The following is a 26,731-nucleotide window of genomic DNA, read 5'->3' as shown; positions in this document are numbered from 1 at the left end:
AACTGCCCATGAACTGAGAAAAGTCAAGCGTGCAGCTGCCAAGATGCCACTTGCCACCAGTTTGGCCATATTTCAGAGCTGCAACATCACTGGAGTGCCCAAAAGCACAAGGTGTGCAATACTCAGAGACATGGTCAAGGTAAGAAAGGCTGAAAGACGACCACCACTGAACAAGACACACAAGCTGAAACGTCAAGACTGGGCCAAGAAATATCTCAAGACTGATGTTTCTAAGGTTTTATGGACTGATGAAATGAGAGTGAGTCTTGATGGGCCAGATGGATGGGCCCGTGGCTGGATTGGTAAAGGGCAGAGAGCTCCAGTCCGACTCAGACGCCAGCAAGGTGGAGGTGGAGTACTGGTTTGGGCTGGTATCATCAAAGATGAGCTTGTGGGGCCTTTTCGGGTTGAGGATGGAGTCAAGCTCAACTCCCAGTCCTACTGCCAGTTTCTGGAAGACACCTTCTTCAAGCAGTGGTACAGGAAGAAGTCTGCATCCTTCAAGAAAAACATGATTTTCATGCAGGACAATGCTCCATCACACGCATCCAAGTACTCCACAGCGTGGCTGGCAAGAAAGGGTATAAAAGAAGAAAATCTAATGACATGGCCTTCTTGTTCACCTGATCTGAACCCCATTGAGAACCTGTGGTCCATCATAAAATGTGAGATTTACAAGGAGGGAAAACAGTACACCTCTCTGAACAGTGTCTGGGAGGCTGTGGTTGCTGCTGCACGCAATGTTGATGGTGAACAGATCAAAATACTGACAGAATCTATGGATGGCAGGCTTTTGAGTGTCCTTGCAAAGAAAGGTGCCTATATTGGTCACTGATTTGTTTTTGAATGTCAGAAATGTACATTTGTGAATGTTGAGATGTTATATTGGTTTCACTGGTAAAAATAAATAATTGAAATGGGTATATATTTCTTTTTTGTTAAGTTGCCTAATAATTATGCACAGTAATAGTCACCTGCACACACAGATATCCCCCTAAAATAGCTAAAACTAAAAACAAGCTAAAAACTACTTCCAAAAATATTCAGCTTTGATATTAATGAGTTTTTTGGGTTCATTGAGAACATGGTTGTTGTTCAATAATAAAATTAATCCTCAAAAATACAACTTGCCAAATAATTCTGCACTCCCTGTATACACCACCACAATGGATTTGAAATAAAACGAACAAGATGTGCTTTAACTGCAGACTGTCAGCTTTAATTTGAGGGTATTTACATCCAAATCAGGTGAATGGTGTAGGAAGTTTGCATATGTGCCTCACACTTGTTAAGGGACCAAAAGTAATGGGACAATTGGCTTCTCAGCTGTTCCATGGCCAGGTGTGTGTTATTACCTCATTATCCCAGTTACAATGAGCAGATAAAAGGTCCAGAGTTTATTTCAAGTGTGCTATTTGCATTTGGAATCTGTTGCTGTCAACTCTCAAGATGAGATCCAAAGAGCTGTCACTATCAGTGAAGCAAGCCATCATTAGGCTGAAAAAAACAAAACAAACCCATCAGAGACATAGCAAAAACATTAGGCATGGCCAAAACAACTGTTTGAAACATTCTTAAAAAGAAGGAACGCACCAAAAGACCCGGAAGACCACGGAAAAAAAAAGTGGTGGATGACCGAATAATTCTTTCCCTGGTGAAGAAAACACCCTTCACAACAGTTGGCCAGATCAACAACACTCTCCAGGAGGTAGGTGTATGTGTGTCTGTGGTGAAACCAACCTCGCCACTGGGTTTTGGAGGGGCCTGGCTACTAGCCTCTTGCCCCAGGATTATGGCCCATACTATCTTTGAAGGAGAAGACAGACTGGCCACACAACTTAAATCTGTGGAACTGTTTTGGGCAGGAAAGCCATGCTTGCGGCTGGCCAAATGTGACTTCCATGGAATTCGGGAACCCCTGCTCGGGTCTGGATGATTTTTGGATATGTTGTTCACCCAGATCAGAGCTATCCATGGATGTATACATTATGGGGATATGTGGTATTTTGGGGTGTTTTCTGTGTTTTGGGGAAAAATGTGTGTTTTCTGTCTGTGAGTGATTAAGTCTGTGAAGGTTCTCATTTATCCAGGTCATGGTATATATCTGTAAAGAATAAATCAAGGCAACGTACTGTAGATTTCTTGAAAACATTTCACTCGTTCTTCCAACGAGCTTTCTCAATTCTGAGTGAATGTACAAAAATTCTGGGAATAAATATGTAACTGAATCCACATCTGGTAATTATACCCAGCATTGGGTCAAAGGTGTTGATTCCATTATCCTAATTGGAGTCAGTAGGTGATAAAGACTTCCCAGAAAAAGGTGTCAAGACAGCATTATACGTGGCAGACAATAGATGTCTAACCCCCCCACCTCTATTCAAGCTTGGCTTCTCCATTTTTACATAGATGGCCTCCTTCATGCCTCGTTTGTACCAATCGACCTCCTTATCCAAAACACGTACTTGACTGTCTTCAAAGGTGTGACCTGTTCCTTTTAGATGTAAGTACACTGCTGAATCTTGACCAGAGGTTTTGGCTCTTCTATGCTGAGCCATACGCTGATGTAGTTGTTGTTTTGTCCCCATCATGCTCCAGCCAATCGCCCTCATAGTAATTTATCAATAATCCATTAGCCTGGGATTTACATATTGACATACTAACAGGTTGCCCCAACAGGCCCCCAATACATTAATATGTAGGTCATATTTTCCCTATGCATTTGGTATACACATAGTTTGGCTTGTTCAGTGGGCTATATTTTTATGTCTGCTACAAAATATAAAGAATTGCACCAAACGGACAATAACATACTGACATATAACCTATATAATTATAATATATGGAGGAACTTATTTGTTTTATCCATTCATTAATATCGGCACTCTATTCTGTTCCTCCCTTTAGAGAACGGCTTAGTTAACCGGTTGTCATGTGATTGGCAGCGGGATCACGTGGGTGCCGATGACATCAGATGGGATATATCTACACCCCCACTGAGATCGCCCCCCGCATGCGGAGGACACTGAAAGGTTGCCCCAGCATATCCTCTGGGCACACAAGTACCACTGGCCACACCAGCATATTCTATAGACTGTTCACACTATGTGCTCTAACTGGTCTATCATGTTGAGAACATTAGTGATTGATGGCCAATGATTTAATAGTGTTGATAGATACTTAGGTTTCACTTAATCAGCTACAACAGCATATCTGTGTGCAATCCTGTTGTTCCATCATGGGTTCTATCTAACATGTTTATAGTACTGTTCAGCCCACTAGAACACTTTTTGATATAAGTATGGGTGAATAAGTGAGGCACCTTGTGTTAACCCAGGCTTTGGATGTAAGTTTGCACACTTTTTGGCTCTAGCTAAAAGATTAGTCAGTGGGTTAGGTCGTAGTCAGTTCTCATAATAAGCGACTACTTCCCTATCAGAATAATATTAGCTTTTGCTCTATATCTGCGACCTTCTGGCTTCAGCTATCAGCCATTCAGTAGTGGATCAAGTAGTCATTGCTTATAATAGTGACTATTTTGTTATTAGAAAATAAGAATTTTGTATATATTGTGTTTGGTTTGGTCAGGTGATAATCTTTGGTGATAGACACCTTCTTAGTCTGGTATGTCCCTTGATGAGCCTGACACCAACCAGGCTAAACGCGTAGGGACTATATAGGACACTTCTATGAACACTTTTTTCTATTTTTTCTATATTGTTTTCTTCACTAATTTTATAGGGTGGTTCACCCCACCTGGGACATTGTAAGTGCTTGTTATTTTAGGTACTTATACTAGTCCAGGTCCGAATCTAGGGCCAAAATTCCACATTGTTGGAATTTTTCCCGCTCCTGTGAACAATGCAGAGCTGGAGAGGGTTCAGAGGAGGAGAACTAAAGTAATAACTGGAATGGGGGGGACTACAGTACCCTGAAAGATTATCAATATAAGGGTTATTCACTTTAGATAAAATACAACTGAGGGGAGATCTAATCACTATGTATAAATATATCAGGGGTCAGTACAGAGATCTATCCCATCATCTATTTATCCCCAGGACTGTGACTGTGACGAGGGGACATCCTCTGCGTCTGGAGGAAAGAAGGTTTGTACACAGACATAGAAGAGGATTCTTTACGGTAAGAGCAGTGAGACTATGGAACTCTCTGCCTGAGGAGGTGGTGATGGTGAGTACAATAAAGGAATTCAAGAGGGGCCTGGATGTATTTCTGGAGTGTAATAATATTACAGGCTATAGCTACTAGAGATGGGTCATTGAGCCAGGGAGTTATTCTGATTGCCTGATTGGAGTCGGGAAGGAATTTGGGCTTCTACCTCACAGGAATTTTTGCCTTTCTCTGGATCAACTTGCAGGATAACAGGCTGAACTGGATGGACAGATGTCTTTTTTCAGCCTTATGTACTATGTTACTATGTTATTGCCTCTTATTGGACCTGGCTTCCCATGTGTCAATGTTCAACACGCCTTGAAACATAAGCGAAAGCAGCAAAATTTCTATCAACAAATAGCTGTTTCAGGATAATTTTCCCTCATCCGTATAGAGTAGGATTATGGCTGTCTAAGAGATGTAGTGGGTACTGGCTTTCTCTGAGAAGACCACCTGTGTATGGAGACTAGAGATGTCCCGAACTATTCGCCGGCGAATAGTTCCCGGCGAACATAGCTTGTTCGAGTCCGCCGCTGCGGGCGAACATATGCAATGCTCGGTCTGCCTCCTATACGTCATCATTGAGCAAACTTTGACCCTGTACCTCACACTCAGCAGACACATTCCAGCCAATCAGCAGCATACCCTCCCTCTCAGACCCTCCCACCTCCTATCAAAAAGCAAGGACAGCATCCATCTTAGATTAATTCTGAAGCTGCAGTGTCACAAAGTTGTAATCACAATGCGATTAACACAGGTTATATTAATCGCATTGCGTTTACAACTTAGAGCTGGGTTCCTAATGGTTATATTGATAGAATATAACAAAGATTGAGAATATAGTGCTATATTCGTTGTCAATTCTAGCAATACAACCATTAGGAACTCAGATCTAAGTTGTAATCACAATGCGAATAATGCAGGTTATATTAATCGCATTGCGAATTCAAGCTAGCGAATGCAAGCTAAGTTCCTAAGGGTTGTATTGCTAGAATTGATGAATATAACGAATATAGCACTATATTCTCAATCTTCGTTATATTCTAGCAATACAATCATTAGGAACCCAGCAGCTCTAAGTTGAATTCGCAATGCGATTAAAATAACCTGCATTAATCGCATTGCGATTACAACTTTCTCAAATCCGACAGTACATTCTAGCATGGAGCCGTTCCCATGGTGATGGGGATGCTCCATGAGCACGGAAGTCGGCAGAAGCTCTAAGTTGAAATCGCAATGCGATTAATTCAAGTTCTATAAATCGCATTCTGCCGACTTCCGTGCTCATGGAGCGTCCCCATCACCATGGGAACGACTCCATGCTCGAATGTACTGTCAGATTTGAGAAAGTTGAAATCACAATACGATTAATTCAAGTTCTATAAATCGCATTGCGATTTCAACCTACCACACTCTGCGTCAACTACGTAATTTTCCATGGGTGTTTTGCCATGGATCCCCCTCCGGCATGCCACAGTCCAGATGTTAGTTCCCTTGAAACAACTTTTCCATCACTATTGTGGCCACAAAGAGAACCTATGGGTTTTCAAATTCGCCTTCCTATTGATGTCTATTGCAGTTCGCCTGGTTCGCACGTTCGCACGTTTTCGGAAATCCGCGTTCGCCGTTCGCAAATGGAAAATTTTATGTTCGCAGCATCACTAATGGAGACTTAGTTTATCTGTTTTTAATGGATGCTCGTGTGATTGTTAGTTTCCTATGCAGCATTGCAACTGTCAGTTTTTCATGCCCATTTTGCATCAGTGTGCGTATCTATTTTCTGTTCGTCTATCCATTTTTAACATTAATTTTGCATCCGTTTTTAATCAAACACAGCAGAGCCCCCAGTATATATTAAGCCCACCCTCCACATTGCCCTCAGTATATATTAATGCCTCCCACAGTGCTCATTAATTACACTTTGTAGTGGCACCATTATATATAATGGCCCATTGTGACCCCCAGTGTATATATCTCATGCCAACAAGAAAAAAAATATTCACCACAGGCCTCAGGAACACTCACTCCACACTGGAGGCAGCAAACCTGATGCTCCAAGCATAATCATGTAATGTCACAATGCTGAGAGTGTAAGGTCCTGCTGCCTTCAGTGTGAATTAGGTGCTCCCGAGTGCCTGTTTGCTGCTTTTTACTCAGTATACCCTTTTTTAATGGCCATTAGTTAGGGTTAGTTAGGTTCACTCCAGTGTAAACGTCTGTTTAAAATGGTCCCATTGATTTCAATTGGGTCCATCTGGCCATCAAAATGGTCAAAAATAGGACATGTCCTATTTTTTGCCTGCTGGTATTCACTGACTATTAAAAATTGGCTTTGGGAATAGCCCCATAGACTGCAGTTATTCTACAAATGACCATGAACTGATCATCAATAACCAGCATTACCAGTAATGCTTGTTAGCGATGATCTGGTGGTGTAAATGCAATGCCGATTACCCAATGAACAAGCAAAACGCTGGTTCATTGGATAATTGTATCTTTTGTGCAGCACAAAAGATTATTGTTTCCCAGTGGCAGATGCTGCTATGTAAACACGATCTGCTGCCAGGAAACAACGAGGCTGTATGGGGAAGAGCAATGAAATTAGCGATCACTCCTCCCTAAATTCTGGAGGAGCTGGAGAAGATCAGTACATGTTAATGTACTGGTCTCCTCCACTAGCGATCAGCAGATAGTTGGGCAGGAACTGTCATGCCCTGCCCAGGTTATGTGCGGAGGTCTGCAAGGTTAGCAGCACGTGTGTTTTTTGTTTGTTTTGGGTTTGGAGTTTAGCTGTATCCGCCTCCCTTCAGGTGCACTGAGTGGGGTCTCGTTTGTGTGAGTTTAAATTACGCCCCTTCCCAGTGTCCTGTGCGGGTTATAGCTTCTATCTTGCTCTGTGGAAAGGTGGATTTGCTGTTTCTGCTCTGCTACAAGATAAGTTGGTTTCCTTTTTGTGTTCTGTCTAGGCTGTTAGTGAGACACCTGCCTCCTCCAGGACCTGAGGAAGCAGGCTGCCTCTTTCCCCCTTTCACCATCTTAGGGACTTAGGGAATCTTCAGCCTTAGGCACGAGGCACGTTTATTCCCATCTTTAGGGCCTGAACGTGGGCACAGAAGTCCAGGGAGAGCTGGTAGGAAATTGTCAGGAGGTGACCTTTATCCTCAGCTTCTGGCCTAGATGCTTGTTTTGAGGTTTTCTATGTGTTTATTGTATCTTGTATCCTACCCGCTGTGACAGGAACACTTCCTTCCCAACAATCTGGTAGATCGTCGTCCTGTGTAAAAGGACCATAAGTTAATGTTTTATTTTTCAACAAGTCTTAGAACATGACAAAAATAATTGGCTGCATCCAAGTCACCTCATTTAGCCAGATTGCAACTCCATATTAATGAGGGACATGTATCCTAAAATAGCTGTCTGTGGATGGATATATAGGTTGGCTATTTTTCCTTGTAGAAAAGCTATACTTTGATATATAGGGAGCAATGAGATTGCTCCCATGGAGCAATCCCATTGAGTCTTCATACACTGCTGGTCTCCTGCTACCTCCCCCACACTTGGTTAACAATGCTTATGCGGGACACCTCGTTAGTAAGGTCCAACAGGTTATTTGGAAATTGGCTTTTAAGAAATAGACTGTAGTAGTGAGTCATTGGTTCCAAAGTCAGCTTTAAATTGGGTTGCTTTCTGCTGGACCTGTGAGGCCTATTATTGTGCCAGTGCCGTGGCCCACTGGAGGAACTGGTGCCCACCTTGTTTCTTAGTATTTTACAGTCCACAGCCAATGAGTAAACGATATAATTAGGACCTAAAAAGGATGCTTAAGGTTCTGATACAGAACCCGAGTGTAGCCATTCTGCCTATAATCAACTGAAACATACAAATCGACTTCTACTGTAAATGTGTAATTATTTGCAGGGCATCAAATATTATTCACAATCATTACAATTATCCAGTGTTGGACTGGCTTAGAGTTACAGATCCCTTGGTGTGCTCCTAGTACAACAGGGAAAAAACCTCTATAGGTTACTTTGGAGCTAAATCACGTGCTACTAAAGTCTATTCACATAGCTAATGAGCCTTTATTGATGGTATGTTCTGAATTTATAATGACATATAAGGAGGGCTGGATCTTCTCCTCTACTGGGCCCAAGGAACCTCAGTTTGATTCTGAATTATCCTGCTGTTTGTTTCCATAAAGAATCACTATTACTGTTTGAACCTGAAAAGGGATATTAGATATTAGTCACACAGAAGGGGTTAACCACAGATACAACTAAGCCATATTTAAAGTGGTGTTCTCATCTACAGGACATGCCACAATGTGTGATAGATGCAGGGCTGAGCTTTGCGCCCATCTCCAGAATAGTGTTCCTTAATGTCCCATCCTGGCTGGTGTCATAGCTGCCGTTAACAGGGAGTTTGTGTGCAGCTCTCCATGTACTTCTTGGGAGTTCCCAAAACAACAAAGGACGCTTACTCAGCTGTGGATATGCCATAAATGTCTAAGATGCAAACATATTATAAATTTGCACAAAATCAAGCTATAAATTATTACATACCAGGTGGCATAAAAAGTAGTCAAAAATATAGCGTTGGTCTTCCCACTGGTATCAAGATATTCCAGACTTCGCCGCTACATTTCATATAAATAACATTAGCAATCTGGCAAATGTCGAACATACTTACCGTGCCTATTAGAAATAAAGGAAAATTAGACTACTTCTTACGTTACATGGAGAAAAATACAGGGAATCGGTAGTTACTACAAAGCTGTGCCAAACCTCCTTATTGCCAAATTGAAATATAAACTGGAGAGCCAAATGTATTCTTGTCTACTTCTTAGACAGGTCATATTATCCCAGAAAGATTTTTATTTTTTTATGTCTCCTAGGAGCAAAACTCTGATAAAATGTTATACACGGTTTATTGTAGAATATAGTTTACTAAATCTGCTGCAGGTTTTTGATACTTGAACAGTGATAAAGTACCCTGAATATTTCTTTAGGATTGTTTATTTTATAGATTTCACTGCGTCGTGCAGTTTTTAAGGAAATGTCTGACCTTAGTTTACATTTAGTATAATTCAGAGACAAGCCCCCTTGGTTGTATAGCAGGAGCTCTCATTCAGTAGTGTTGAGCGCGAATATTCAAATAGCAATTTTTTTTTTGCGAATATCTGCACTTCGCTAATTAACGAATATTTTGAATATAGCACTATAAATTTGTTATTTTGAATATTCATATTTTTTTTTTTATTGTTATATTTTTTTCTTTCCCACTTCCCAAAAGTAGTTCTTACCTGTTCTGAGGATTCCTGGCTTCCTGGCTGCTCCAGTCAGTGCCCATTGCCGCTTCTGCCAACTTCCGTGCTCATGGAGCGGGATGCTCACCGTGGGAACGTCTCCATACTAGAATGTACTGTCGGATGTGAGAATTAAGTTGAAATCGCAATGCAATTAATATAACTTGAAGTAATCGCATTGCGATTTTAACTTAGACCTGGTTTACTATGGTTGGCTTGGTAGAATTAGCGAAGATGACGAATATGACGAATGTATTCGTCATATTCCTCAAAACGAAGATAACAAAATATTCTCCATCTTCATTTGAGCTCCATATTCGTCAACTTCGCTAATTCTAGCAATCAAATAGAAAAGTTGACTAGAGACAGTTACGTTTTTAATTCGCTATGCGATAATATTACTTAGCTTTTTTTATAAATAGAATAATTATAATATTTGATAATTATTATAATTATTCTATTTATAAAAAAAAGAAAAGTAATATAATCGCATAGCAAATTAAAAACCTAACTGTCTCTAGTCAACTTTCCTATTTGATTGCTAGAATTAGCGAAGTTGACGAATATGGAGCTAAAACGAAGATGGAGAATATTTAGTTATCTTTGTTTTGAAGAATATGACGAATACATTCGTCATATTTGTCATCTTCGCTAATTCTAGATATCAATAGGAAAGTTGCCTTAAGTTAAAATCGCAATACGCGATTATTTAAATCGCATATTAATCGCGATAACTAGAATAATGATGAATATTCGATTTCGAAGAGTATGAGATGAATATTCTAGCGAAAATTCGCGAATTTCGTCAAAATCGAATATGGCACCTCCTGCTCATCACTATCATTCAGCTGTGAAGTCGACCAGTTTTTTTCAAGAACCCTTGGCATCAAAACATAAAGGGAAATATTACATAGAAATACCATGATTTTGAAGGGAGGACAACATTTTATACAGGGAATGGTATAGCATATAGAAGTGATGGCTAACCTTGGCACTCCAGCTGTGGTAAAACTACAACTCCCAAGATGCCCCCTTGCTTGGCTTCTCTCAGAACTCTGTAGAAATAAATGGAGCATGCTGGGAGTCGTAGTTTCACCACAGCTGGAGTGCCAAGGTTAGCCATCACTGGCATATAGTATGTACCTATAGCTGAAAAAGAATCCCCCAAATGAGGTAGTATACCTGAACTTTCTCTTTCTCTCTCTCTCTCTTTCTCTCTCTCTTTCTCTCTCTCTCTTTCTCTCTCTCTTTCTCTCTCTCTCTCTCTCTCTCTCTCTCTCTTTCTCTCTCTCTTTCTCTCTCTCTTTCTCTCCCCCCCCCTTTCTCTCTCTCTCCATACACACTGTAGAGAGAGAGAGAACGCTGTGATTTTCTTTCTTGTTCACCTGGAACCTTGAAATTCTATTCAAGTGGCATCGGAGATCAGTTCCAAATATGTCCACAGTAGTGCTGATCACGAGTATTCGAATTTCAAATTTTTATCGCGAATATAGGTACTTTGAAAATTTGCGAATATTTTGAATATAGTGATATATATTCGTAATTTCGAATATATATATTTTTTTTAATCAGTACACATGATCCCTCCCTGCTTCTTGCTTGTGGGCCAATGAGAAGGCTGCAGTATATTTGACTTTAGGAGTAGTGTTCTTTGCGAATTTTCTTAATGCGAATTTTCGTAATACAAATTTTTTATTGCGAATTTTTCAACTTACAACTATTAGACAAAGAAGATTATAGCATTATATTAGCTAAATTGCTCTATATTCGATTTTTTTTCAAATATTTAATTTATTGCTATAACTTCTAAAAAGAATATAGCGAATATTAGAAAAAAAACGAATATAGAGCAATTTAGCTCATATAGTGCTATAATCTTCTTTGTCTAATAGTTGTAATTTTTTTCTCATCTGAAGTTCAGATTGGAAAAAAATTTCAACTGTAAAAAAAAAAAGATTATAGCACTATATTAGCTAAATTGCTCTATATTCGTTTTTTTCAAATATTTGCTATATTGCTATATATTCTTGTTTTAGAATATTACGAATATTCGAAAAACTAAGTTATAGCAATATAGCGAATATAAAAAAAAAAAACTAATATAGAGAAATTTAGCTAATATAGTGCTATAATCTTTGTCTAATAGTTGTAAGTTGAAAAATTCACAATAAAAAATTTGTATTACGAAAATTCGAATGACGAAAATTAGCATATTACACAATCATTACTTTGCCGATTTTTCGAGTAAAAAAAATCGTAGAATATAACGAACATTCGAATTTGCGAATATTCTACAAAATATTCGCAAAATATCGCAAATTCGAATATGACCCCTGGTGCTCATCACTAGTCCACAGTGAGAAGAAATATTCTAAACAACTAAAGTTTGTATGGCATTCACTGCTAACATTTCCCAATGATTTTGAGTACAGTTCAGTGTGTAAAACAACAAAATATATGCGTTGCTCTACAACAGGGCTGGCCAACCTGCAGCTCTCCAGCTGTTGTAAAACTACAACTCCCAGCATGCCCAGTCTGCCTACAGGTATCAGCCTACAGCAGGGCATGGTGGGAGTTGTAGTTTTACAACAGCTGGAGAGCCGCAGGTTGGCCAGCCCTGCTCTACAACATAGGGACAAGAAATAAAACATAATGAATACACTTAAAGCGCATCTGTCAGCATGATCAACCCTATTAACGTAATCATACTGCTTAGTAGGGTTGATTATTGTGAATATAATAATTGCTGCAAACGGATGTACTGTTGCAGCATAATTATCACTTTTATTTTTATACAAATGAGGTGATTGGAGCATAGAGGGGCTGGCCTAGCACCTCACAGCACTGCTTCATCTCCTGTTCTCCTCTGCAACCATTCCTTTCATGGCCTGATTGACAGGACCAGACATCACTATTTAAATGCCTGACCCTGAAATCTTACCATTGGGCGGGTCAGACTTCATTGGCTTGTATGCAGTTGAATTCAAGAGGCTTTCTTCGCTGAGATCAATGTTGGCATTGGCGCTTGCCAGGGGCGTAGCTAAAGGCTTGTGGATCCTGGTGAAAAAGGTCAGCTTGGGCCCCCCTTTCCTCAGTGCTTTGTGGCCAAGGGCAGGTAGCACATAGACTTCTTGCTGTCTGAGGTAAAACAAACCTCCCCCCCCATCCCATGCCAAATTCATGACCCTCCAGCCAGAGGTGTAATTTGACCTACATACATTTTCTATAAGGTCCCTTTCACACGAGCGAGTTTTCTGCGTGGGTGCAATGCATGACGTGAACGCGTAGCACCCGCACTGAATCCCGATTCATTCATTTCAATGGGTCTGTTTACATGAGCGTTGTTTTTCACGCATCAGTTCTGCGTTGTGTGAAAATCGCAGCATGTTCTATATTCAGCGTTTTTCACGCAGCCCTGGCCCCATAGAAGTGAATGGGGCTGCGTGAAAAACGCATTGCATCCGCAAGCAAGTGCTGGTGCGATGCGTTTTTCACTGATGGTTGCTAAGAGATGTTGTTTGTAAACATTCATTTTTTTATCACGCGCGTGAAAAACGCAGCAAAACGCATTGCACCAGCGCGGAAAAAACTGAACAACTAAACGCAACCGCAGACAAAACTGACTGAACTTGCTTGCAAAATAGTGCGAGTTTCACTGAACGCACCCTGAACGCATCCGGAACTAATCCGTCACACTTGTGTGAAACCAGCCTAATACCTGTGTCTTCTTATGTGGTACAAGGGTCTTTAGGCCCCCTCAGGCTCCTAGGCCCGGTATCAACTTCTACCTCTGCACCCCCTATAGCTATGCCCTTGGCGCTTGCGCAGTACAGATCTCAGAGCTGAGAGAGCCTCCTTAAATGAGAGATCTCCCCACTAAGATAAATAATGGCATGGCACCTGCATTGTGCAGCTCTCAGAGCAGAGAGAGCCTCCTGAGATCAGGAGGAAGCTATCCTGCACTGAGATAGGTCAGCCCCTCGGTGCTCTGATCACCTCATTTGCATAAAAATAAAAGTAATAATTATGCTGCAACTGAACATCTGTTTACAGCAATACAGTGCTAATTTTATTCACCATGATCAACCCTACCAGGCAGTATGCCTGGTTTAACAGGGTTGATCATTGAGACATGCGCTCTGTAGTGTTGAGCGAACCTGAACTGCAAAGTTCGGGCCCGTACCGAACTTTGCGAGTTCGGGTACTTGGACCCGAACCCAAACTTTGCAGCAAAAGTTTGGGTTCGAGTTCAGTGTTCGGGCATTTAAGAATGCTGCAGGCCAGCCAAACTACAAGCTTTTAAGCTGTGGGCACTTAGAAGCCATCACAGCCATGCCTAGTAATGGCATGGCTGTGATTGGCCGGTGCATCGTGACCCAGCCTCTATACAAGCTGGATGACGTGTAGCACCGCCCATCAGCTCTGAGTAGTGCTTTGTCACCCCTGATCCAAGATCCCCTGGACTACTGGGCTGACAACCTTGAATTGTGTCCGCAACTGACTGAGTTTTCCCTGGGAAAGCTTTCCTGTCTGGCTAGTAGTGTCACACCAGAGCGGGTGTTTAATGCGGGAGATGGCATAGTTACCCCAAAGAGAACTAGCCCTTCAACACAAAATTTTGAGAGACTATCCTTTATAAAGATGAATCAGGCCTGGATCAACCAGGATGTCCAGACACTGGTGCCTGATACAACAAATTAGATCCTTCTGGCAGCAATGATTTGACTTGAGTGTGCTGCTGAGTGTTTGTGGTGGCCCCAACGCTACGCTAGGTCCCCCAAACTCTGTCATGGTGTCACCACGTATTGCTGCTCTCCAGAAGGGATGGTAAGGTGTGGTGCACTCCAATGGGAAATAAGTCCAGAGAGTCAGGGTCTGCAGTATTCCTTTGTTTAAAAAAAATGGTGTTTGATCATTTGGATACATTTTGGAAATCACTCATTTATTCTACTTCCTGTCTTGGCTCTTTAACAACATCCTTTGTTTGGATTTTTGCATGGCAAACAGTCTCGCTTAACTTTTTCAGATCATCTCTGCAATCATAGAGACTCCCCCTTGTAGTGATGCAATTAGAGCATCACATATGACACAAATCAATGCAATGCCTATCAAGACAGAGAACAATAGATCTGCCATTCTACACCTACTATTATCATGTGGATTATTCTTAAAGTAATATATATCACTCATAGCAACAGTAAACTGACAATGAGTTTCCGTTGTTTTATTTTTCTGTGCTGATAATATTTTGCATTTAATTTTAATGGCACGATGCCTCTGAAATGAAAAATACATTCTAAAAAATGTTCTTTCTAAATGCTGTTTTTTAAAAAAAATACTAATATCTGATGGAAGGGTCCCTTTAAGTATCTTTTACTAGGAATCACAATTATATAGACTATTTGGGGCTACAAAAATTGCATAAAGCTTCTACTGCATGAGAAACTTTTGTTGTTTGAAGTAAAAGTAATGAGGACCAAAGCAAAGTGATATATGGTCCCACAGCGCCATAAGAACAGCCTTTGGTTGCTCAGTTCACAGAGCCTGTCCTCACATGGCACACAGAGACCCTCACTCTGTCTCATAAAATACCAAAGACTCCCACAGCTCAGCATTAATAGTGAGCATGAACATGAATTACTGGCTCAGTGCATGACTCTGACATTTTCAATAGGTCATATCTTCTGTCCACAGAGCTTCTTATGGAGATCAACTTTCTGGAAGAAGACTGAACAAACTGTACAGACAAAAGTGACCCACAAATATCCCAAAAATGAATAAAGCCATCTCTTTAACACAAAGGCTCTGCACAAAAGGATATCACATATTTAATTTCACTGAATCACCAGTACGGAAGAAATATGTCAGTTTTATACAATTTACAGCTTCCTCCAGTTATGATTAATGATCCTGTAATCTCAAGGACACAGAAAATTGCACCGCAATTCATATCGAGCGGGATAAAATTGTTTACTACCTGACACTCCTGAGCACTGGCTTCCTCATTTAAATTCTTTCTCCCACAGACTTGGCACCTGACCTAATGTTCTGACCATACTCCTGGGAAAACTGAAATCTTTGCATGGCCATGTTTGTCGTGTCTACATCAGTAATAAACATCTGGTTAATGACTAGGTGGTTGTGATTCAATTATTATCTGATTTCTAATATACTATTGGATGAAAATATAAAATATAATACGTAATGTACAATATAAGTAATGATTCTTCTAAACCAGTAGCTTGAAAAATGTCTAAATAAAATAAACATAATACAAGTTGCCGGGTATTAAGGGAAAATAAATAGATATTGACCTGACTTAGGCTACTTTCACACTAGCAGCACAGACCTCCGGCAGACTGTTCCGTCTGGTAAACAGCCTGTCGGATCCGTCCTGCCGCTAGTGACCGCGTGCCTCCGGACTGCCGCTCCGTCCCCATTGACTATAATAGGGGGCGGAGTTCCGGCGAGGCTCGGCAGCGCACGGCTAGAGGCTGCCGGAATAAAACAACGATATGTCCGACATTTATTCCGGCAGCCTCTAGCCGTGCCTCACCGGAACTCTGCCCCCGCCCCCATTATAGTCAATGAGGACGGAGCGGCTGTCCGGAGGCACGCGGTCACTAGCGGCAGGACGGATCCGACAGGCTGTTCACCAGACGGAACAGCCTGCCGGAGGTCCGTGATGCTAGTGTGAAAGTAGCCTTTAGGGGTTATTCCATGAATAATGTAAAAAATTAAAATTAGACCTCATACAGTACATGACAAAGCCAGAACCAGCCCTGTATCTCACATGGATCCAGAGATCTCCTCATTCATTGCTCTGTTAGATTCTCTGCGGGCTGGCAGTTCAGTGGTGATGCCGTTTCTCAGGGGTCCAGCAAAGCAGAAAGTCAGGCAGCACTCCTAAATTAAGCAAATCCAGCAGTGATTTTAATCCAGATGTGAGGTTTTAGCTAAGAAACCTTGCTTGAAAAACGCTTCTTAGCCGAAACATTGCATATGTATTAAAATGACTACTGGATTTGCATAATTTAGGACTGCTGTCTCTCTTTTTGCTTTGCTGGACTCTACATTGGGGGTGAGTTGGACCAAACCCTCAGAGACATGCACACACCAGTGTTGTATCTCTAGGAGTGCTATCCACATGTACATTTGCCTTTTTCAAGGGGTGTGATCTTTCTGCTGCAGTTATCTCCCTATCACAGCTCAGGAGGTGTGTCCTTTCTTCAAGGATGTGTCCTTTCTGCTGCACCTTTATCCCTGTAACTGTCACAACTTCTAACAGTAGATTCAGCCCGGTAGCAGTTGAAAGATAGAATTGAGCATCTCTGCTATATTCCTGAGGTGCACAGGAAAAAGGAGGGAGAGAACGATCAGCAGATGGCGATATACAGATAGCTTTTATTGCACAACTTGATGGTTATACTAAATTTTCAATTACAGAATATTTTCATGGGACAACCTCTTTAAAGGGGACTTGCCAGCTCTCTTGGCAATTACAGTAAATACTTGCATTCCTCTTAAATTCTGGAGCATTTTCCTCAGAACTCAGCATTGTGATCTTCCTTTGCTAATCTATGAACAAATTAACACCTGGGACTTACCATTTGGCCTCACCAATAAGGTCCCCACGTACAGACTGTGTAGCGACACATACTATTGACAAGTGGAGTGGTTACTTCCAGTTATCAGTCTATGCTGTAAATACATTTCCAGGGGTAACAACAGAAAACAGTATAAGGCCTCATGCACACGACAGTTTTTTTTCACGGTCCGCAAAAACGGGGTCCGTAGGTCCTTGATCCGTGACCGTTTTTTCGTCCGTGGGTCTTCCTTGATTTTTGGAGGATCCATGGACATGAAAAAAAAGCCGTGCGGAGCCAAACGGATCCGTCCTGAATTACAATGCAAGTCAATGGGGACGGATCCGTTTGACTTTGACACAATATGGTGCAATTGCAAACGGATCCGTCCCCATTGACTTTCAATGTAAAGTCTGGAGTCTCTTTTATACCATCGGATCTGAGTTTTCTCCAATCCGATGGTATATTTTAACTTGAAGCGTCCCCATCACCATGGGAACGCCTCTGTTAGAATATACTGTCGGATATGAGTTACATTATGAAAACTCATATCCGACAGTATATTCTAAGGCCTCTTTCACACTTGCGTTGTCCGGATCCGGCGTGTACTCCACTTGCTGGAATTACACGCCGGATCCGGAAAAAACGCAAGTGTACTGAAAGCATTTGAAGACGGATTTGTCTTCAAAATGCTTTCAGTGTTACTATGGCACCCAGGACGCTATTAAAGTCCTGGTTGCCATAGTAGGAGCGGGGAGCAGTATACTTACCATCCGTGCGGCTCCCGGGGCGCTCCATAATGACGTCAGAGCGCCCCATGCGCATGGATGACGTGCCATGCGATCACATCATCCATGCGCCTGGGGCGCCCTGACGTCACTCTAGAGCGCCCCGGGAGCCGCACGGACGGTAAGTATGCTGCTCCCCCGCTCCCCGCTACACTTTACCATGGCTGCCAGGACTTTAGCGTCCCGGCAGCCATGGTAACCACTCTAAAAAAGCTAAACGTCGTATCCGGCAATGCGCCGAAACGACGTTTAGCTTAAGGCCAGATCCGGATCAATGCCTTTCAATGGGCATTCATTCCGGATCCGGCCTTGCGGCAAGTCTTCAGTTTTTTTGGCCGGAGCAAAAAGCGCAGCATGCTGCGGTATTTTCTCCGGCCAAAAAACGTTCCGTTCCGGAACTGAAGACATCCTGATGCATCCTGAACGGATTTCACTCCATTCAGAATGCATTAGGATAATCCTGATCAGGATTCTTCCGGCATAGAGCCCCGACGACGGAACTCTATGCCGGAAGAAAAGAACGCAGGTGTGAAAGAGCCCTAACACAGAGGCGTTCCCATGGTGATGGGGACGCTTCTAGTTAGAATATACTACAAACTGTGTACATGACTGCCCCCTGCTGCCTGGCAGCACCCGATCTCTTACATGGGGCCGTGATCAGCACAATTAACCCCTCAGGTGCCACACCTGAAGGGGTTAATTGTGCGTATCATAGCCCCCTGTAAGAGATCAGGGGCTGCCAGGCAGCAGGGGGCAGACCCCCCTCCCCAGTTTGAATAACATTGGTGGCAGTGTGCGGCCTCCCCCGGCCCCCCTCCCTCCCTCTATTGCATTAATAACATTGGTGGCAGTGTGCGGCCTCCCCCGGCCCCCCTCCCTCCCTCTATTGCATTATTCTTTCCCCCCCCCCCCTCCGATCATTGGTGGCAGCGGAGTTCCGATCGGAGTCCCAGTTTAATCGCTGGGGCTCCGATCGGTAACCATGGCAACCCCAGGACGCTACTGTAGTCCTGGTTGCCATGGTTACTTAGCAATAGTAGAAGCATCATACTTACCTGCTGGCTGCTGCGATGTCTGTGTCCGGCCGGGAGCTCCTCCTACTGGTAAGTGACAGGTCTGTGCGACGCATTGCTGTCACTTACCAGTAGGAGGAGCTCCCGGCTGGACACAGACATCGCAGCAGCCAGCAGGTAAGTATGATGCTTCTACTATTGCTAAGTAACCATGGCAACCAGGACTGCAGTAGCATCCTGGGGTTGCCATGGTTACCGATCGGAGCCCCAGCGATTAAACTGGGACTCCGATCGGAACTTCGCTGCCACCAATAATGGGGGAGGGGGTGGGGAGAGGGGAGGCCGCACACTGCCACCAATGTTAATAATGCAATAGAGGGAGGGCCGGGGGAGGCCGCACACTGTGCCACCAATGTAATAATACAATAGAGGGAGGAAGGGGGGGGCCTGGGGGGGGCGCACACTGTGCCACCAATGTTATTATTACAATAGAGGGAGGGAGGGGGGGACGCACTGGCCACCAATGAAATTTAAACTGGGGAGGGGGGGGTCTGCCCCCTGCTGCCTGGCAGCCCCGGATCTCTTACAGGGGGCTATGATACGCACAATTAACCCCTTCAAGTGCAGCACCTGAGGGGTTAATTGTGCGGATCACAGCCCTCTGTAAGAGATCGGGTGCTGCTAGGCAGCAGGGGGCAGTCATGTACACAGTTCGTTGTATATTCTAACTAGAAGCGTCCCCATCACCATGTGAACGCCTCTGTGTTAGAATATACTGTCGGATCTGAGTTTTCACGAAGTGAAAACTCAGCTCTGAAAAAGCTTTTATGCAGACGGATCTTTGGATCCGTCTGTATGAAAGTAACCTACTGCCACAGATCACAGACACGGATGCCAATCTTGTGTGCATCCGTGTTCTTTCACGGACCCATTGACTTGAATGGGTCCGTTAACCGTTGTCCGATAAAAAAAATAGGACAGGTCATATTTTTTTGACGGACAGGGATACACGGATCACGGTCTCGGCTGCAAAACTGTGCATTTTCCTATTTTTCCACGGACCCATTGAAAGTCAATGGGTCCGCGAAAAAAACCTGAAAACGGCACAACGGCCACGGATGCACACAACGGTCGTGTGCATGAGGCCTAACACAGAGTTCTCAAAAAATGCTCCAGAATATATATATATATATATATATATATATATATATTTGATGAATACAAGTATTTACTAAAACAGACCTGCAAAATGAGGCAGTAGGTCTTCTTTAAGGAAAGTTCTTTGCTTATATTTTTTCATCATATTTTTTCAATGGGATATTCCTTTGAGGTTTATTCTATTTTCTGTTATTCAGTAGATAGATACTTTCCACCCCCCTGGACTAAAGCCATCTGTATAATGGAGGTGACTTTGGTTTGTGGAATACAGTTGTTTGCTCTCCTTGCTTTCCTTTGAGATTCTTCTTCACACCGCCAGTGCCCCTCCATATATCGCTCTCCAGTCAGTGGTACGCTATTCTTTTCTCTCTGTCAACATTACTTCCATTTTCAGCCTATTCCAGTTTAGTTTCTCAAGTTGCATTTAGCAATATTCAACATATTCCTTGTTAAGACAATTTATTAGCTGAATAGTCTTTTTTAATTATAGATTTTTTTATGAATAATAAGTATTGTTATCCATGGTATCTTTACTACTATTACAGCTACTAGTAAAGTGTATGTTCCATCTACTCTTATTATTTGATCTTTACACATCAGTGTGATTTTTATTTTATTTATTTATATAGTTTTATTTAGTATTATATATTGATACTTATTGGATATGGTCATATACAGGGGCGTAACTACCATAACGGCAGACCATGCGACTGTTATGGGGACCAGGGCAAGAGGGGGCCCAGTCTTAGTTGGTATTATCTCCTCTTCTACTGTGGGTAAAAACTTGGTCAGGACTCTACCCTCTAAGCAGGGACGCTCAACCTGAATTTGGTCACAGATCTCAACATGAACCTGGTTCCAAATAGAACCCCTATATGGCCAGTGGCATACATGGAGAAGCAAGGGCCCTATAGCAAGGATCAAACCAGGTCCCCCACACAGGACAGGGGGGTTTCTGCCTAAACCCTTTTTTAATGACCCTAGGGCCATTTTTCCACTGCTTCATTTGCTAAAAGTTGTTCCTTTAGAGAAGGGATGCTTAACCTGCAGCCCTCCAGCTGTTGCAAAACTACAACTCCCATCATTCCCTCCGGTAGGCTAATAACTGTAGGCTGTCCGGGCATGCTGGTAGTTGTGGTTTTGCAACAGCTGGAGGGCTGCAGGTTAAGCATCCCTTCTCTAAAGGAACAACTTTTAGCAAATGAAGCAGTGGAAAAATGGCCCTAGGGTCATTAAAAAAGGGTTTAGGCAGAAACCCCCCTGTCCAGTGTGGGGGACCTGGTTTGATCCTTGCTATAGGGCCCTTGCTTCTCCATGTATGCCACTGGCCATATAGGGGTTCTATTTGGAACCAGGTTCATGTTGAGATCTGTGACCAAATTAGGAATTAGGATCAGTTTTTCCTGCTTATTTTTGCAGCATTTTAATTGACTGTAACCTTCTTCTTGCTACTTTTTGAGTGGTGTTTGTGCATGATCTGTGATTGATGTAAAGAAGTCCTTTTTGCACCATATGAAGGTGCAACCTGTTTTATATATACTTGCTTTTCACGTGTTCTTTATCTGTAATTATATCTTCTTACGTGTTAGTGAGCACTCCTTAAATATATTCAGCAGAAGCCACTACCATTTTGTATTATTACTGATTCAGATACATGGTTGTCATTCAGACATTGTCCTCATAAAATAACTATTCAGCTTGAGTGTCCCCCTGAGCATTGGCCCACCGGGAAATTTCCCTTTAGGGTCTATGGCCAGTCCGCCCCTGTTAAAGACCCTTAAACCTGTGCCTATTGGGCATGATCAGGACAGTTTTTAAACCTCTGAATATGAACTATGAATATTCTATTCAGCAATACCTTGGATTATTATTGACATTTTCCTATTGTAAACAGGATGGCTATAAAATCGTATCATTCAAAACTAAATTTTTTTTTTTTTTACTTATAAAGTAATCTTATTCTGACAACCTAGTGAGAGATTGAACTGTTCTGCAGGTCATCATTATAAGGTCTGATTCAGACGCCCATTCTGATTTTGGTCTGCCAAACACAGACGCGGAGGTTCGGATAGCATTCAGATGCATAATTTTTTTTTTTTCCCCATGCATGTGAATGAATGAGTCTTGGACAGAAAATTGGCAGGAAAAGTGCACAATGCAAATTCCTTAGCTTGGAATATTGGTATGTGCCAAATAACTGACATGTGGGTTGTACCATTTACTATGTTCGGGTACATGTACCATGCCAGTGCAATCCAGATATTACACGGATGGAAAATTCTGTTGTGTCAATCAAGTCTAATATTTTGGAACTGTAGTTAAATATATTCTATAGACAACAGTGATGGGTTTGGTGGTACTGTTAAACAGTATTGCAGTTTTAGGGCTTTCCTTTACACTGCTTTAAAATCCCTGAAAAACTCTGAACCCATGCCAGACATCCAACCAGGGACCTCATTCCATAGGAGATGACAGCTGTACTAGCTAAAGGCAGATATATACATATATATATATATATATATATATATATATATATATATATTTATACATACAAAGATGGACGTATATAAAGTACAGACCAAAAGTTTGTACACACCTCATTCAAAGAGTTTTCTTTATTTTCATGACTATAAATTGTAGATTGACACTGAAGGCATCAAAACTATGAATTAACACATGTGGAATTATATACATAGCAAAAAAGTGTGAAGCAACTGAAAATATGTCATATTCTAGGTTCTTCAAAGTAGCCACCTTTTGCTTTGATTACTGCTTTGCACACTCTTGGCATTCTCTTAATGAGCTTCAAGAGGTAGTCACCTTAAATGTTTTTTTACTTCACAGGTGTGCCCTGTCAGCTTTAATAAGTGGGATTTCTTGCCTTATAAATGGGGTTGGGACCATCAGTTACGTTGTGGAGAAGTCAGGTGGATACACAGCTGATAGTCCTACTGAATAGACTGTTAGAATTTGTATTATGGCAAGAAAAAGCAGCTAAGTAAAGAAAAATGAGTGACCATCATTACTTTAAGAAATGAAGGTCAGTCAGTCCGAAAAATTGGGAAAACTTTGAAAGTGTCCCCAAGTGCAGTCACAAAAACCATCAAGCGCTACAAAGAAACTGGCTCACATGCGGACCGCCCCAGGAAAGGAAGACCAAGAGTCACCTCTGCTGCGGAGGATAAGTTCATCCGAGTCACCAGCCTCAGAAATCACAGGTTAACAGCAGCTCAGATTAGAGACCAGGTCAATGCCACGCAGAGTTCTAGCAGCAGACACATCTCTAGAACAACTGTTAAGAGGAGACTGTGTGAATCAGGCCTTCATGGTAGAATATCTGCTAGGAAACCACTGCTAAGGACAGGCAACAAGTAGAAGAGACTTGTTTGGGCTAAAGAACACAAGTAATGGACATTAGACCAGTGTAAATCTGTGCTTTGGTCTGATGAGTCCAAATGTGAGATCTTTGGTTCCAACCACCGTGTCTTTGTGCGACGCAGAAAAGGTGAACGGATGGACTCTACATGCCTGGTTCCCACCGTGAAGCTTGGAGGAGGAGGTGTGATGGTGTGGGGGTGCTTTGCTGGTGACACTGTTGTGGATTTATTCAAAATTGAAGGCATACTGAACCAGCATGGCTACCACAGCATCTTGCAGCGGCATGCTATTCCATCCGGTTTGCGTTTAGTTGGACCATCATTTATTTTTCAACAGGACAATGACCCCAAACACACCTCCAGGCTGTGTAAGGTCTATTTGACCATGAAGGAGAGTGATGGGGTGCTGCGCCAGATGACCTGGCCTCCACAGTCACCGGACCTGAACCCAATCAAGATGGTTTGGGGTGAGCTGGACCGCAGAGTGAAGGCAAAAGGGCCAACAAGTGCTAAGCATTTCTGGGAACTCCTTCAAGACTGTTGGAAGACCATTTCAGGTGACTACCTCTTGAAGCTCATCAAGAGAATGCCAAGAGTGTGCAAAGCAGTAATCAAAGCAAAAGGTGGATACTTTGAAGAACCTAGAATATGACATATTTTCAGTTGTTTCACACTTTTTGTTATGTATATAATTCCACGTGTCTTAATTCATAGTTTTGATGCCTTCAGTGTGAATCTACAATTTTCATAGTCATGAAAATAAAGAAAACTCTTTGAATGAGAAGGTGTGTCCAAACTTTTGGTCTGTACTGTATATGTATGTGTGTATGTACTGTATGTTTGACGATCACTCAAAAACGCAACCATCGATTTCAACAAAACTTGGTATACACATTCCTTGCTACCTGGAAATACATTTTGTGGGGGTCTCAGCATTCTAGGATGTAACGTTCCTGAGATATTCCCAAAAAATGACCTGCATTAGCCAATACAAGCCTGCAAGTCTAACTCTTCATATTCCAACTGCAATACACACGGTCACATGACCCTTATCAGCCAATAAAAGCTTGCAGGCCCTTAGTCTCCACATACACACAGTTTTACTCAAGGTTTCCATAACAACCCAGCCATTTTTCTTCAATGCTGTAGGTCAGCTTTAGGCTAGGGCTGCGTGACAATAAGTTGCTTTACACATAGGGCACAACTACACTTCTACATGTGTTGCGCGACATTGATGTCGCACCAATGTTGCATGACAATTTTTATAATGATAGTCTATGGCAGTGATGGCTAACCTTGGCACTCCAGCTATGGTAAAACTACAACTCACAAGATACCCCCCTTGCTTGGCTGCTCTCAGAACTCTATAGAAATAAATGGAGCATGCTGGGAGTCGTAGTTTCACCACAGCTGGAGTGCCAAGGTTAGCCATCACTGGTCTATGGTGTTGCATTGCGACATGTGACATGCTGTGACTGCGATGAGACAGCTGCAGAAAAATCCATCTTGGATGGATTTTTTGCAACTGTCGTGTCGCAGTCGCTGCATGTCACATGTTGCAGTGCAATAAGAGAGAAATTCTGCTTTGTCGCAAGTCCACAAATGAAAACAGTCTCACAAGTATGGTAGTTCTTCTTTAATGGAAACAATGCGTTTCGGGGAGTGAAACTTCCCCTTCATCAGGTTTCATCAGATGAAACCTGATGAAGGGGAAGTTTCACTCCCCGAAACGCGTTGTTTCCATTAAAGAAGAACTACCATACTTGTGAGACTGTTTTCATTTGTGGACTTGCGCCGAAGCAGAATTTCTCTCTTATTGCCTTTTTTTCCTTTTGTGGGACTGGACATCCCATCAAAAAGCACTCACAATCTGCGGCTGCAATTCCGGAAGATAAGTCTCATCACTTTAAAGCCTTCAATAGAGTTGTGCCTAAATTTTGCACAACCAAAAAAGGTGAGCCTTCACAATTCCTATGATATTATCATTGTATCTGTATATACATACTACCCTATTGTGCGCCCCTTTTCTCTCCTATTTCTCTATTCCCCTCATTTATTGAGAGGAATTTAGATCTGTCCAACACACCAAAGACATGTTGCAGTGCGACACCATAGCCTATCATTCTAAAAATTGTTGAGACAAAATGTGGCGCGACACGTATCATCATGTAACCCTAGCATTAAAGGGGCAGGGTACTTTGGAGGTCACTGGTAAGGGGACAGGGTCCACTATTAAAGGGGCAACTGCTGTCAAGGTCACTGTTAAGGCAGCGGAGCATTGTAGTGGTCACTAATAAGGGGGTGGGCCCCTTAGGAGGTCACTGTCAAGGGAGTGGGGTGTTGTGAAACTCACTGTTAAGGAGGTGGGCTTCTGTGAAGGTCAAAGTTAAGGGATGGGCTGCTGTGAAGATCTCATTATAAAGTGGCGGGGCACTGTGGAGGGGGTCAGTGTTAAGGGGTGGGGGAAGGTGGCGTTCACTGTTAAAGGGGCGGGGTGCTGTAGAGGTCACTGTTATGGGGATACTGTCGATATCTTTTAACGACACACATAAACCTTAAATGAAATATACCCGTGCGAAGCCGGGTCCTTCTGCTAGTTCATAATATTTTATGCCAGCCTTTACCCAAAAAGCTATTTGTAATAGTAATAGTTACAGATCCTTCTAATGTTATTGTTTTTTTGCCTTCAAGCTATGTACTCCTAGTACTGTACAGTAGAAATGTGAGTTACATTAGGTACACTGCGTGTTATAACAACTGACACAGTTATTCATAATGACAGAGGCACTAAATCACTGTGATCACTTTCTCATTCATGTGCAACAGTTTCTTAATAGAGATGGATATTAAAAAGAACATAGATACTATTAGCATATATAACATTATATACATACTCATACTACACTATTCTTTAATGAAACATTTGTGCAAAAATAGTGATTACAATGCTGCTGGATACATTGGATTTTCAAAGGGGTTGTCCAAGTTCTAAAAATGGTCCCATCATGTTGGAATTGTCATAAAATAATAAAACATACAGTTAAAACCAGAAGTTTACATACACTGTATAAAAAGACACATATGCATGTTTTTCTCAATATCTGACATGAAATCAGAATAAACCTTTCCTGTTTTTGGTCAATTAGGATTACCATAATTATTATTATTATTTGCCAAATGTCAGAATAATGAGAGAGATAGTGTTTAAAGGCATTTTTATTACTTTCTGCAAAGTCAAAAGTTTACATACATTTCATTAATATTTGGTACCATTGCCCTTAATCTGTATGATTTGGGTCAAATGTTTTGGATATCCTTCCACAAGCTTCTCACA

This window comes from Bufo gargarizans, chromosome 4 (genome assembly GCF_014858855.1).
Source record: "Bufo gargarizans isolate SCDJY-AF-19 chromosome 4, ASM1485885v1, whole genome shotgun sequence".
NCBI classification, from domain to species: Eukaryota; Metazoa; Chordata; class Amphibia; order Anura; family Bufonidae; genus Bufo; species Bufo gargarizans.
This window is presented reverse-complemented; position numbering follows the sequence as displayed.